The following is a 13,946-nucleotide window of genomic DNA, read 5'->3' as shown; positions in this document are numbered from 1 at the left end:
AAGAAAAATGCTCTGCTCCCTGGCGGCCATGTTTTTTCAACCAACCAGAACCATTTTGGAACTCTTCCAAGATATCTTTGGCACAAATCTTCTGACCAAATTTCATGAAGAACGGACAAAAAAATGTGGCCTCTATCAGTGTTAACATTGCAAATGTTGACGACGTACAATGGACAAAAGGAGATCACAAAAATAAAAACTAGTGTTATAACACAAACATCATAAAATCTTCCTATTGAAGTTTAGGTGTCCCAGGTGAGCGACCTTAGGTTAAGCCCTCTTGTTTATTTTATTCATTCATCCATTTTCAAATAATCTGTATTTTTTATTGTAACATAAGATTATAAATGTCAACAATTTGTCACTAATAAATGACCTGAAATAGGAAATAATTGTGTGGAGGTCCTGTTTTTTTGAAAATGTGTTTATATTTTTGAGTATTACACTACTAGAATTTCAGGAAATCTTTGAAGAGTTTATAGAATGTTAAAGAACACCCAGAGGCAGTGCAATGAACACATATCTGAAGTATGTCTTGAGTATTTCAGTGCTGTTATTATTTGTTAATCTGTTTTTTTAAATATAAAACTTGTCTAATTTTGACCTTCTTTGAATGTCAATATAACACTTTTCATTCAGAACAATACCTTGGGGGCAATTAGAAGTTTCAGTAACAGTTTTTGTTAAAGCATAATGATTTATTTATGTTATAAGTAAAAAATATGGACTTAGAAACAAATTGCAAAATGCATATTAAATATTTTTATACGCCCGTTGAAAACAGTACGTATTATAAGATCACCCTTGGCGGGCGGTGTCCACAGCAGTGTCTGCTCTCTAATTCAAATAGTTTTCATCCGATCTTCACCAAACTTGGTCAGAAGTTGTATCTAGACAATATCTAGGTCAAGTTCAAATATTGGTCATGCTGTGTCAAAAACTAGGTCACGGGGTCACTTAGTGCATTTCAAGGATTTAGCATGGTGTCTGCTCTCTTCATCGTGTTTCCGGCAGCCATTTTGAACAGAGCTCATTTTTTGTAAATAAAGATTAACCGCCACTTCAAAGAAAAACAAAGAGAAACAGACGAACCAGAGAGCCACAACAATACCAGAACATCTATCCACTTCGCCGCACTGTCCCTTACCCGTCCATTGATTCTTTTTTTTGTTTTTTCGTAAATTTCTAAAACTTGCAGCATTTCGGACGTCATTTGGTATTCGGAATTATTTTTGGCTTCTTCATCGTATAAACATTACCAAATGACAAATTAACTACCTTATTTACTTATATAAACTATATTGGGTTGTTTACCGGTGCGGTGCCTGCATTTAGTGTTTTACACGTATTAAAAGCTGTGTCAAATAAAAACCATTATTATATCACACACATAACATCTAAGATTCCCACGAAACTAGCGTTGTTCCTTCTTTATTTCATTTTCATTTCTACAATATGTCGTCCTACAAAAGAGCATCCATCTACCCATCTAAGGGGCAATGTCAAAACCTGACCCCTTTACTAGGGGAGGCACGTTCAGGGTCGGATAGGCATCACCTATCTCATAACACCATGCCCTTTAAGTGCCTCCTCCAGTCAGCTGGAAGTGTAGCCCCCATCATGTCTCTTCTTACCATTTTTCAATTGGCCTCAGGTTTGGCGGGGGTACTCCCCGGACTAGTTGAGCGGGCGGTGCCCCTGGCGTCTGGCTGCGTGCTTTTGCAGCTCAAGTCCGCTCAAGCGCTTGCCACCCTCCTTTCTAGGGGTACTTTCTATCTTGGCAAAGTCGCGGTCCGGGCCTTATCCCCGTCGAACATGAGGACGGTTCATGGTTATATAGCAGGGATCCCGGAAAGCCAGGATTTGATGGAACTTCAGACATCTCTTTCTTTTAAACCTGCAATCTCTATCTCTGATATCCTCATCACTAATTTGGAAAGGGTTGAGCCTTATCGCCCTGCCCCACCTGGCTTTCCGAGACTGGTCGAAATCTCTTTTTTAGCGTCCGTACCAGTCCCAAATAAAATCTTAGTCAAGGACACCAGTATCACCCTTGACATTCGTCCCTGCCCCGTCACACCTGCCCGTTGTTTCAATTGCCAGGGCTTTGGTCATATAGCCAGCAGGGGAAAATGCTCTAATACCACCTCTTGCTGCGTTGCGCCGGCGCTACTTGCCAAAGAAGGTGCACAAACAAATTTCGTTTGTGCGCCAACTGTGGCGGCCAGCACTCCGCATCCTACCAGGGGTGCCCCTCCTATAAGAAGGCTATCCATATAGCCACCTATGCCAATTTTTATGGGGTCACCTGGTCCGAGGCGGAGAGCAGGCTACTTGCACCTGACACTGTCAGCCACAGCGTGGGCGCCCTAAACACCATCATCACAACCGGTTCCGATTTTTCACCTAAACATGCCTCTCCCGGTTCTATCTCGCCCCAAGCCGGGAGGACATGCACCACAGTTGAGGGGCTAGTGGGTAAGAGTACCCCCCCTCAACCTATAAATAGGGAATCCCCCCCCAAGGTTACCTTTGCGGAACCGGTAACCAAACACACCCCCGACTTATGCACCCCCCCCCTGTATCGCCTATCCAGGGGGATCCACCCACTCAGAGACGCCTTCCTGTGGCTACCAGGGGGTCCTCCCCTTCCACCACGTTGACGGACGGTGCTAGCGACACCACCTGTAGTGGTCCTACACTGTCGGACGACTCTATGTTTGATATCACGGGGAGAGACTCTCTGGTGTCAGTGCACTCCAGTATATTGGAGAACCTTTCTATCTCTGGTATCTGTGAAATAGAGGAGGAACCCTGAGTTAGTGTCCCCCCTAACCGTCCCAGAATGGTCGACTCCCAGACATCCCCAATGAGCTCCCCTACCGACAACACCAGCAGACGTAACTCGTTTGCTGGGGACTCATTTATTAAAATCAAGGATCCGCCAGCAACAGGTCCCACATATAGGAAAATGATCCATCATCCAAGCTTTAGTGAAGGATGATGGGCATTATTTGAGTAAAGCCGGAGGCTGAGCATGTATACTTAGCATATCGGGATGACGATATCGAGTGATCCGCATTTTAAATAACGCGCTTAAAAACACCACGTGACTCACCTACATACCCGGATATTCAACCAGATTTTACCATTCTTTAAAACTGTTTTGTTGCTTCAAAATCGTACACAAGCACAAAGGGAAGGGAAAAGAGTTGATCAAACTTCAATCAACCGAAAAGCCATATATTAAATTATATTCTCAGAATACATAATATAATTTCATAAAGAAGGGTGGGAGTATACATGCTCAGCCTCCGGCTTTACTCAAATAATGCCCATCATCCTTCACTAAAGCTTGGATGATGGATCATTATTTTCCGTAAAGCCTCCGGCTTTCACATGTATACTTAGCATCTTTAAATCTAGCAACAAAACCGAACACAAACAAAAACAACGGTGAGTATCTTTAACTAAAGACTTCCATCATAACTATCATTATCAATCATTTATGGATGTAACACTACAGACATTTTCACAGGAGATTCAACCCTGTTAAAACAAATCAACACAACATTTTTGGATATGCTATCTTCATCAACACATTTCATTACTAGTTTAAAATAATAATTATTAACTACCTAACACAGCGTCATTAATTGACACTGATTTCTGTACTCCAGTTATAAAAATTCTTGTCAAATTTCCAGTCTGGAGTTTTGAAAAATGCCCACTAAGGATCATCCTTTATTATATGCTGCAGAAGTAGCTGCAGATGTAAACACACAAGCCTTAAAAATACCAATGTCTATACCAGAAGTAGTAAGACTTTCCTTAGCCATCTAGCCGCAGTACAAGTGGTAACTGTCTTATAGGTTACATAAAACACTAACAAATAATATACATTTCTAAAGGCTTCAGGACATTTTACATAAAAAAACACGGTATGCATAACATACAATTTCTCATAATGAAATTTTCTAAAACTAACAGATAATTATTATGCTTATTAGTGATTATGAGATGATTAGGAAACACAAAACACACATTATTATTACTTGTCTTCATATAGCCTAAGTGTGTTAAGTAACACTAAAGTCTAAGCCCTGGGACGCAGGATAATGCTATTAAAGCAGACACCTAAAGTGTCATCATTTTCATAGTCAGTTTATTTAATGGATACAAAGACCATAAAACTTGAGAACAGTACTCACACTCCATGTGAATATATATATCTAGGAAGAACTGGACAAATATTAAATATTCCTACATAAATTTAGTTATAAAAAATATATTGGAACACCAAATGTAACCATAAAATTGCAATTTCTACAATAGCATTGCATAATGAGTATTTAACACTAAATAGGATTTCTAATCCTCATGGAGGTCATACACCACTACACCTTCAGTCATTTGAAAGGGACTGTAAAGCCATTAAACCACACCATAAATACCACTTTTTCCAGGTCAAACGATATTGATTCCTTGTCCATGGTATATAGGCTGACAGGGCAATTTCTGCAGTTCTTTGTGAAACTCCCCAACTCGACAATGATTGCCGGATATAGTCACCACGACCATCTTCAATGAATGACTGAGAGGATGCACCATGCTGCTGTGCGGATGAAACAATAGGTCCAGATGTCTCAGTAACCTGACTGGCAAAGAAATTATATTAGACAATACCAATGGATACCATGATTATATTAGACAATACCATTGGATACCATGATTATATTAGACAATACCAATTGATACCGTGATCAACTTTTCCAAACAGGACAAACTAAAAATGCCTGTTCTACTTCATTAGAAATAATCATATTGCATATTTTGCCAATCAGATTAAAAGGTTGAAAATATAAGGCTACATACCACTACAAGACATATAAAATACATCAACACCATAAGACCCTAGTTCTGGGAACCATTAAACAAATGTATCTATGTATTAAGCCTAGACGCAAAAAGGTCTGTATCTGTCTAAAACAGGTGTCTTCAACTTCTAGAAAAATGTCAGATTTAATATCCACTATGTGGAGTTTGAAAAACTTTTTAGAATAAAAATCTGCTTAAATATTAGTATTTCCTGGAATATGAATTGCTGAAATAAAAAATATTTGTGTATATTAAAACACCAAATCCAAATGCCTTATACCAAGCAATCCATAGGACCTTAATTCATTGCTCCCATATCTGTAATATAAGACACAGAAGTAACATTAACACTTTGTATCTTAATATGAATATCACAGTTTTAACTCCTCCTTACTTCCATTACTCAAATATGTACCTTTATCAAAGTCATTAATATCCCCATGACCTCTAAACTTATCGCGCTCTAAGCTTCTATAATACAAAGGCGCCTCTAGAATAGCAAAAAATGCATTAACTACATGGTATCTGCCTGTGAAGGAAGCAATTTCTCGTACTCTCACATGCCTTGTATGCAATACAGTTTCATTATCAGTCACAATCCTCTGTGCTATGCCCTCTGTTAAAACACCATAAACCAGACGGTATCAATGACAAAACCAAAATGACTACTAATCACTATTATCTGCGAAGGCTGTAATACAGATATTTAATTATTTATAATTAATCCTAAAAATTTCACTATGTCTAGAATCCAGTTTGAATTTTGTAAACAGGTCTCTTTAATTTGATGCATATTAACTGAAACATCTAGATATAATATAAACACATGATTTCCATAAATCTAAACCAAGCATGTATTGGCTGTAAATTTTATGTTAACAATATTGGAGCTGGCGCTAAACTAGGCGTCAGGCAAACAAACTTATAGAGTTCCATTCAATCCGAAAATAAATTCTTTGATCATGTTCATTCCAAGGTACTTAAAGTATATGTATCCTGCAGATCTATACTCTAAAATAATCATTCTTCTGAATGAGATCCAAAAACATTTATAACATTTCTTATTTACAGTGCTCACAAACAATTAATTCATTAGATATTTCAAATTAATTACTGGTCTATAATTCTCATTTGCTTTAGGCACTATAAAAATATTAGAAATAAACTGATTGTCTTCATCACTTGACTGTACAATCGCTTCTTTTTTAAGTAAAAGATTTACTTCCTCATTAACAAATAATATTGGATCAAAACTAAATGGAATTTCATTTGAAATAATGTTTAGCCAGGAATAGTAAGAAAAATCCAAGAGTCTAGTAAAAATTTCTCCCATTTTTGCACGTGATACTAAATTTTCCCTCAGTGCATACCAACAGTCTATTGACTGGTCAGCCATAGTAACAGTAGCATTGGGAATAGTCTACTTATCTAAAGGCACCGCATGATCGAGTTGCCCCTATGTATGAACCCCTTTGAGGGTATGGTGAACCAAATGGCATTAGGAGGTTCAAAACTACCAATGAAAGTTGCAGGATGAAAAAACTTCTACCCAGAGAGCGTCTTAAGGGTATTGCATAGAACGCTCACATTCTCATATCATTCACAAAGCAACACAATTGTCACAGTTTAGAATTTCTTTGCTAATATTATCACCAAACTGCATTGATGAAACTGGTGTGTTAACATTACACAGATTTGAATACTTTTTGTTTACATTTGGTCTTATCATATACCTGCGCCTAAGAGATAGATTATATAGTACATTATGGTCATATAAGAGACTGAATTAATAACCTCAGGACTATTAGCAATCTGTGTCTTTACCATATTGGCCAACTTAATAATAGGCACAATCCCTGTTGCCACGGCGCTAAATTCTAAATCTCCACCATGTCCTGATTTTGTGACCTTGCCCTTTTTCCTAGGACTTTCCAAATTTCATCGTTAATCAAAGGTGCACCCAGATACAAACAATTCTCTGGTAATTTATATTTTAAAAAACAATTGAATCAGTGTCACACTGAACAGAACAAACGGTGTTAATCAAATTAGCCAAATATTGGGGAATGGCAACTTCCTTTTCAAGTGCCCTTAAAATTAGGCAAATCCCCAAAAACCTCTGAGGTGGGATCATTGTCAATACCATCAAACACGTCTGCTGAGAACTCAGCCCAGTATCCTTTTTATTATAATTATATTATTTTACTATAAGTGAACATTATTGTCACTATCATAATGGTCCATTTTCAAATGGATGTTTGGTCAATTGTATAAATTATGCCCATAATAGTGGGTAATGTCATCATTTTCCGTGACTACGTCATCGGAATTTACTCCAAAAGCAAATTTCAAATTGTCAATTTCTTGCTTGGACAATTTAGAAAAAGAAAACACATTGGAATTCATTATTGGATTGATGCACGTGCTCATAGAAGCTGACGACATATTTCTGTCAGTCTTTTAACTTACTTTTTGAATAAATTACACATATATATAAGCAACCTTTTAGCAAACAACTGCCTTGCCTTTCGTTTTATTAATAACTACAAACTTTAATGTCCTTCTGAGAACAAATGACAATAAAAAATCATCACATCCGAAATCCGAAATTTCGGACAGTATTTTCCGATGCACGTGCTCATAGAAGCTGACGACATATTTCTGTCAACTTACTTTTTGAATAAATTACACATGCATTATAAGAAACCTTTGAGCAAACAACTGCCTTGCCTTTCGTTTTATTAATTACTACATACTTTAATGTCCTGGGAACAAATGGCAATAAAAAATCATCACATCCGAAATTTCGGACAGTGTTTTCCGCGAGCAAAGCTCGTCAGATATTTTTGCTCTAATTATTGCCAGACAAATTAAATACTAGGACTACGTCCTTAGTAAGGCAGTATTAAACAATAAAAACAATAGATACAATCAATTTCAACAGGTATTTACCTACCTGTCCAGAGAACGAACCACTCGACAGAACGCCAAACCGAAGAATGGTAAAATCTGGTTGAATATCCGGGTATGTAGGTGAGTCACGTGGTGTTTTTAAGCGCGTTATTTAAAATGCGGATCACTCGATATCGTCATCCCGATATGCTAAGTATACATGTGAAAGCCGGAGGCTTTACGGAAAATAATATATCTCAGCGAGCTGGCGGATCTGGTTGCTGAGATAATAAAGGACCAGAAAAGGCCCACTGGGAGTCGAGTTATATCTTACATTTATAACAAAATTGATTCTTGATTCAAAAATTGCAGAGAATCAATAACAAAGGTCATCCCCCCTGATACAATTTTAACTAATAAAATCCATTCTGGAACTGGGGATCCTCCAATAGTAGTAGCAGATCCAGGATGCCCCCCCCCCCCCCGGCCAGCGGTACCCTCCCTGCAAATAAGAAACACGTTAGGCTTGCCAGGACCCCCGCGAAACTCAAAGGGGCCTGTGCAGGCCACAAACTAGGAGTTAAATCTCCTCACCACTCAATAAATCAGATTAAACGCAAGTTAATTTCGTACCACTATGGACAGTAACCTGCAAATAATTTCATTCAATGTTGGTGGTCTTTCCGCCAACAAATTTACATAATTAAAATATTTTATTGACTGCAACCCTAATACCCATATCATATGTTTACAGGAAACTAAATTTTCAAATATTTCTGTAAAACAAATACCAGGGTATAACTGCGAATTTAAGAATTATGTTACTTCAAACCAAAATGTTGCTGGTGGTCTTGCCATATATATTAAAAATACAATTAATTATGAACACCTGGGAGTGAACAACCAATTTAAATCTGATGGTAGCACTGCTATTGAGGCATTAGCAATTAAATTGGTTATTGACAAGAACCGGCCTCTTATCCTGGTCAATTTATATTCAAGAGGATGTGATCTTGAAACCCTGAACGGCCTCTTTAAGGAATTAAGGACCATTAAAGGACCCTTTGATGTAATATTCACAGGCGACTTTAATGCACATCACCCTGCTTGGGGTTCCATAAATTCAGATGCAGAAGGTCGGGCGGTAATAGAATGGTTGGACGAGCAAGATCTTATACTGCTCAATGACGGTTCTCCAACCAGGCTTAACCCCACTGGTTTAAACTCCCACATTGACCTTACTGCTGTTAATGCCAGGATAGCAAGTGCGTCTGCATGGGCAACTGTTAAAGATACCATGGGATCTGATCACCTCCCACAACAGGTTACCCTGCTCAACTATATTGCACAGGGAACTGAGGCCCAATGCTCAGGAGAGCAAAAGTTTTTATTGGAAAAAGCTAATTGGGCTCAGTTTAGGGACCTCTGCTCAGATCTCTCCCTTGCAGATGTTCACTCCCAGGATCCAAATCTGTTTTGTATTAACTTAACCAGCAGGATACTGTCCATGGCGGAATGTAGCATACCGGTCTCCTCCGGCAAGGTCAAAGCCAGAAATAGGGTCCCGTGGTGGAATGAGGCATGCTCCAATGCGGTACAGGATCGTAAAAATGCTTTAAAAATTCTTAAAAAGAACCCCGCTGAGCATAATCTTCTTAATTATAGGTCCCTCGAAAATCAGGCAAAGCGGGTTATTTTGGACGCAAAAACTCAAAATTGGAAAGAATTCTGTGAATCAGCTATCATTAATAAGAAAAATACTAGGGATTTTTGGCAAAAAATTCACAGAATTAAAGGAAATTCATTCACCCCTGTACCGCTACTTAAATACAAAGGCGAAATTGCCACTAACCCAAGGGACAAGGCTCAATTTTTGGTACGACATTTCCAATCTGTCTCCAGTGACTCAAACCTTCCCGTTGAAACTTTGAATTATCAAAAGCGGTTTGAGACTGAGCACCAAAATATTTTAAATGAGCCTGGGGATAACAGCACGCCTCTCAATTTACCATTCACTATTACAGAATTATTAAGTGCCATTAACAGCAGGAGCAACACCGCCACGGGGCCTGACAAGATAGCATATTTAATGTTTAAAAATATGCCAGCCATAACTCTAAAAATCTGGCTTAACCTATTCAATCAGGTGTATAGGACAGGCAGGATACCACCCGAGTGGAAGCAGGCCACAGTGATTCCAATTCCTAAACCCGGTAAAGACAAAAATGATCCAAACTCATATCGTCCAATAAGTCTAACATCACATGCAGGTAAATTACTAGAAATAATGGTCAAAAATAGATTAGAACACTTATTGGAATCAAATAATATACTTAACCCCTTCCAGTCTGGCTTTAGGAAGGGGCGATCTACTCTTGATCAGCTAGCTAGATTACAACATGATATTCTTTCTGCAAAAAATCAAGGGCAATCAGTATTAGCAATTTTTTTGGACCTTCAGGCCGCCTTTGATTTAACATGGACCTTCGGCATACTAAAAAAGCTAGCTGACTATGGAATCACTGGATACTGTTTCCACTACCTCAGAGCATTCCTAGAGGGCCATAAAATCCAGGTCAGGGTCGATGGGGAGTTATCAGAGGTAGCCATAACTGACCGCCGAACCCCTCAGGGGTCCGTAATATCCCCAACTCTGTTCTCCGTCATCGTAAACGGTCTACCTGATGCCGTAAAAGACTCAGGAATGGTTATCTCCCAGTTTGCCGATGACTCAGGCACTTGGTTAAAGGGGTCTAACATGTTACGCCTGCAAAAGAGGGCTCAAGCAGGCTTAGACTCCATATGGAAATGGGCAATTGAATGGGGATTCAAAATTTCTCCAACCAAAACAGTAGGAGTACTATTTGGCGAACAATTTCAGCACTCTTTGGACTTAAATTTAGGCGGCACCAAAATTATCTTTGAAAAAGTGGTGAAATTTCTAGGTATGTACCTAGATAAACAGTTAACTTTTACTCACCACTTCAAATATTTGGCAGAAAGGTGCGAAAGGGACCTAAATTTAATGAGAATGTTAAGAGGCACATGTTTCGGATCAGATAAAAATAGCCTCTTAACACTCTACAAGTCCCTTATACGTCCAAAGCTAGATTATGGAGCCCAAATCTATGCATGTGCTAAGCCAAACGCCCTAAAAATGGTTGATGCCATTCAACACAAGGCCCTAAGGATAGCTCTGAGAGCCCTAAACTGTACACCGGGTGCACTGCTAGAGGAGGAGGCCGGTGTGTTACCTCTTGACTTGCTTAGAAAACAACAGTCCCTCAATTTCTGGGCCAGGGTTAAGTCTCGGCATGGTTCAAACCCCGTTAACAAACTTGTCGGGACTGGCACCTTCGTCAAGGGGAAAATACTTAAGCGTAAGCATGTCGCCCTACCTTTTGGTGCGAGTATTAGGACCCTGGTTGAGGATGCCGGTCTCGACAAGGTACATGTAGCAGACCTGAGGCCCTCCAAGGCCCCCCCCTGGACGCTTGGACCCATTGATGTTGACCTATCACTCTCTAATAAAATAACGAAAACTGACTTGCCACAACTCATCAAGTCAGAAGCTCTCTCTCTTATAGATAATATGTATGCTGAGCATCTAAAAATTTACACTGACGGCTCCAAATGCCCTAACTCTGGTTTGGTAGCCAACTCTTTTGTAATCCCTTCAAAAAACATTAGTAAAACGCACAGGCTCAGCAACAATCTCTCTATTTTTACAGCAGAACTTTTGGCAATTAAATTCTCTCTGTGCTGGATATTGGTCAATAAACCTACTAAAACTGCTATTTTATCAGACTCAATGTCATCTCTTGAGTCCATAAAAAACAGAAATAGCAGATCTAGGCCTGATATTTTAGCTAGCATTTTGGAACTTCATCAACAGTGCCTAGATAAATCTTTAAAGGTCACATTAGTATGGTGTCCAGCACATGTCAACATCAGTGGGAATGAACAGGCCGACAGGGGGGCCAAAGAGGGCCTCTTGAGGGGGGCCGTAGATGTTGGGGAACCCCTGGCACCTTCTGAGATCTACTCCTTGACAAAGAAATTTGTTTTGGGCGAGTGGAATCTCTGGACCGACAATTTGTCTTCCCGTCGACATACTTTTACTAGACCTGCGAAAACCCTCAGGCCGCCTGACAGATACTCAGCAAGCATTGTGCTTGACAGAGCCATCACGCGCCTGAGGATGGAAACCACCCTATTACCCGGTGGCGCAGGAAAGTATGTCCTCGGTATAGACCCTGCATGTCCTAGGTGCCAGGAACCTCTCACTGCGCCCCACATGCTGCTACACTGTCCTAACCATAAGGCGCAGAGGGACCACCTCGAAGCTGCATTGCACTCCCATGGACTAGTTTTAACCTTACCAACGTGCTAGACCCCAAGGGAGCAGCTAGGGGCCCGGTCTTCTCTGCCCTCGCCAAATACTTACTAGCTTGTCAAATAACTGACAAAATCTAGGTCATTGGGGGAGGGAGAGCAGCCAACACCCACCTAATTATACAGTCTTGTGACTGTTTTCTTTTAAAAATGTGTAATCTCTGCACAAACCTGATGTAATCAAATAATTGTGTTGGATTTGTGTCGCTTTTACACAACCTTTATTTTAGTTTTTAATGGGTTTATTGTTCTACCCCGCCCTTTCTAAATCAGGCCAATGGCATTGACCTGGTCTTCTTTATTTTAATACATTTTTTATAAGAGTATGACGTTAGTCCACCATTTACATTTTTCAGTTTTTTAATATAATCATATTTTATGGCATTTCTTACTACAAAAAAGGACGAGGCTGTCCAGTAACCTGGGATTGTTGGCTGCATTGCACCCCCTCCGTTCCTCTTTGACACCCCACCCTTTCTCCTTCAAACTCGAAGAACCATGTCGGACTGGAGTGCACGGTGCAGGGCCTTATACCATTATAAACACCTATTTAGCCCTATCTAGGACAAAGTATTGTCGACCTTGTTGAAACTACTAATTTTGTACCTTGGAGTACATTAAGGATTATTATAACTGCTATCTTGTGTAGCAATTTCCTTATTTTTGTGAAAACTGCTATTTTATATAGCAAATTGCCTTAATTTTATTATTATTGCATTAACTCATGTTAAAATTGCTACTTTTATAGCAAATATCCTAATTTTTATATTAAATTGCTATTTTATATAGCAAATTGCCTCGGTTTTACTGTCTAATTGTCATTTTGGATACCATTTAAGGTACTTTAGTATTATTTCCTCCAATGTTATCATCAGTATACTAATAATATTGGATAGATTAGAGCTTTTTGGGTTTATCTTAACGTTTCTAGGTAATATCTGTCTTTTTACCATTTTACATCTTACCATTATCAATTTTCCTTCAATAGTATACAAACTATTTTTTATTTACCGTGCACTCCCTCTGGTCCAGGGGAAACAACCATTGCAGACTCCATCATCACAATTACCTCCCTTAGTACAACTGAGTGACACCACCTCTGCTGGCTCCTCTTTTCCCCCACCCACATCGGCCTACACTTCCAAAAATCTCTCCTTCTTTCAACCCTTCAGGGTGGCAACATGTATTTTAAATATATAAATGCATATAGTCCTGTACATATTGTAAATATTGTACATCTTGTACAAATTTAGCTGTCTTTGTCTCATTTTTAACTGTAAAGTACATTGTCTTACCCTTAATTTTTATGTGGCCCTATGAAGGTGACCGTTTGGAGACACGTAAGTTATTGCCCTTAACATATAAGGGTTTATTACTAAACCCACTTTTAAATATTGTTTTAATGCCACTCTGGGGGGACCTCTCTTTTCCATAGCCCAATCCTCCTTAAGTTCCATACAGACAGGGTCTTATGTTGGAGCATTACGGCTATATTCCCTGTCTGCAAGTGTTCAACATTGAGCCACATACATAAACTTGTACTCATTATTTTTTTTTTTTTTAACAACTCAATACTCAATTGCAATATTAAGATATAATTGAGAGTTACACTCCCTATGTGTTATCATATATTGTCTTTTTTCCTTCCTTCTTATATAATTGCATTTACACATGCAACTTCACTCTACATTTGAGAGCTGTTTAATCAGGCTCTGGAAATCCCTATTAATAAATATTCTTAGATATAAACATATCTCTCCTATGATTAGATCTTGTTGTTT

At 39.0% G+C, this 13,946-nt stretch overlaps 1 long non-coding RNA gene across 1 annotated transcript; it reads right to left on the bottom strand.

The window, feature by feature from the left end:
- Window positions 1–3,229: 3,229 nt before the first annotated feature.
- Window positions 3,230–7,963, bottom strand: LOC127874973 (uncharacterized). The gene is made up of 2 exons (XR_008047200.1): window positions 7,835–7,963; window positions 3,230–4,658 (listed from the first exon to the last, which is right to left on the bottom strand). It is a non-coding gene; the product is annotated as an uncharacterized LOC127874973 (long non-coding RNA).
- Window positions 7,964–13,946: the final 5,983 nt, after the last annotated feature.

Source organism: Dreissena polymorpha, chromosome 3, assembly GCF_020536995.1.
Source record: "Dreissena polymorpha isolate Duluth1 chromosome 3, UMN_Dpol_1.0, whole genome shotgun sequence".
NCBI lineage: Eukaryota > Metazoa > Mollusca > Bivalvia > Myida > Dreissenidae > Dreissena > Dreissena polymorpha.
This window is presented reverse-complemented; position numbering and strand designations above follow the sequence as displayed.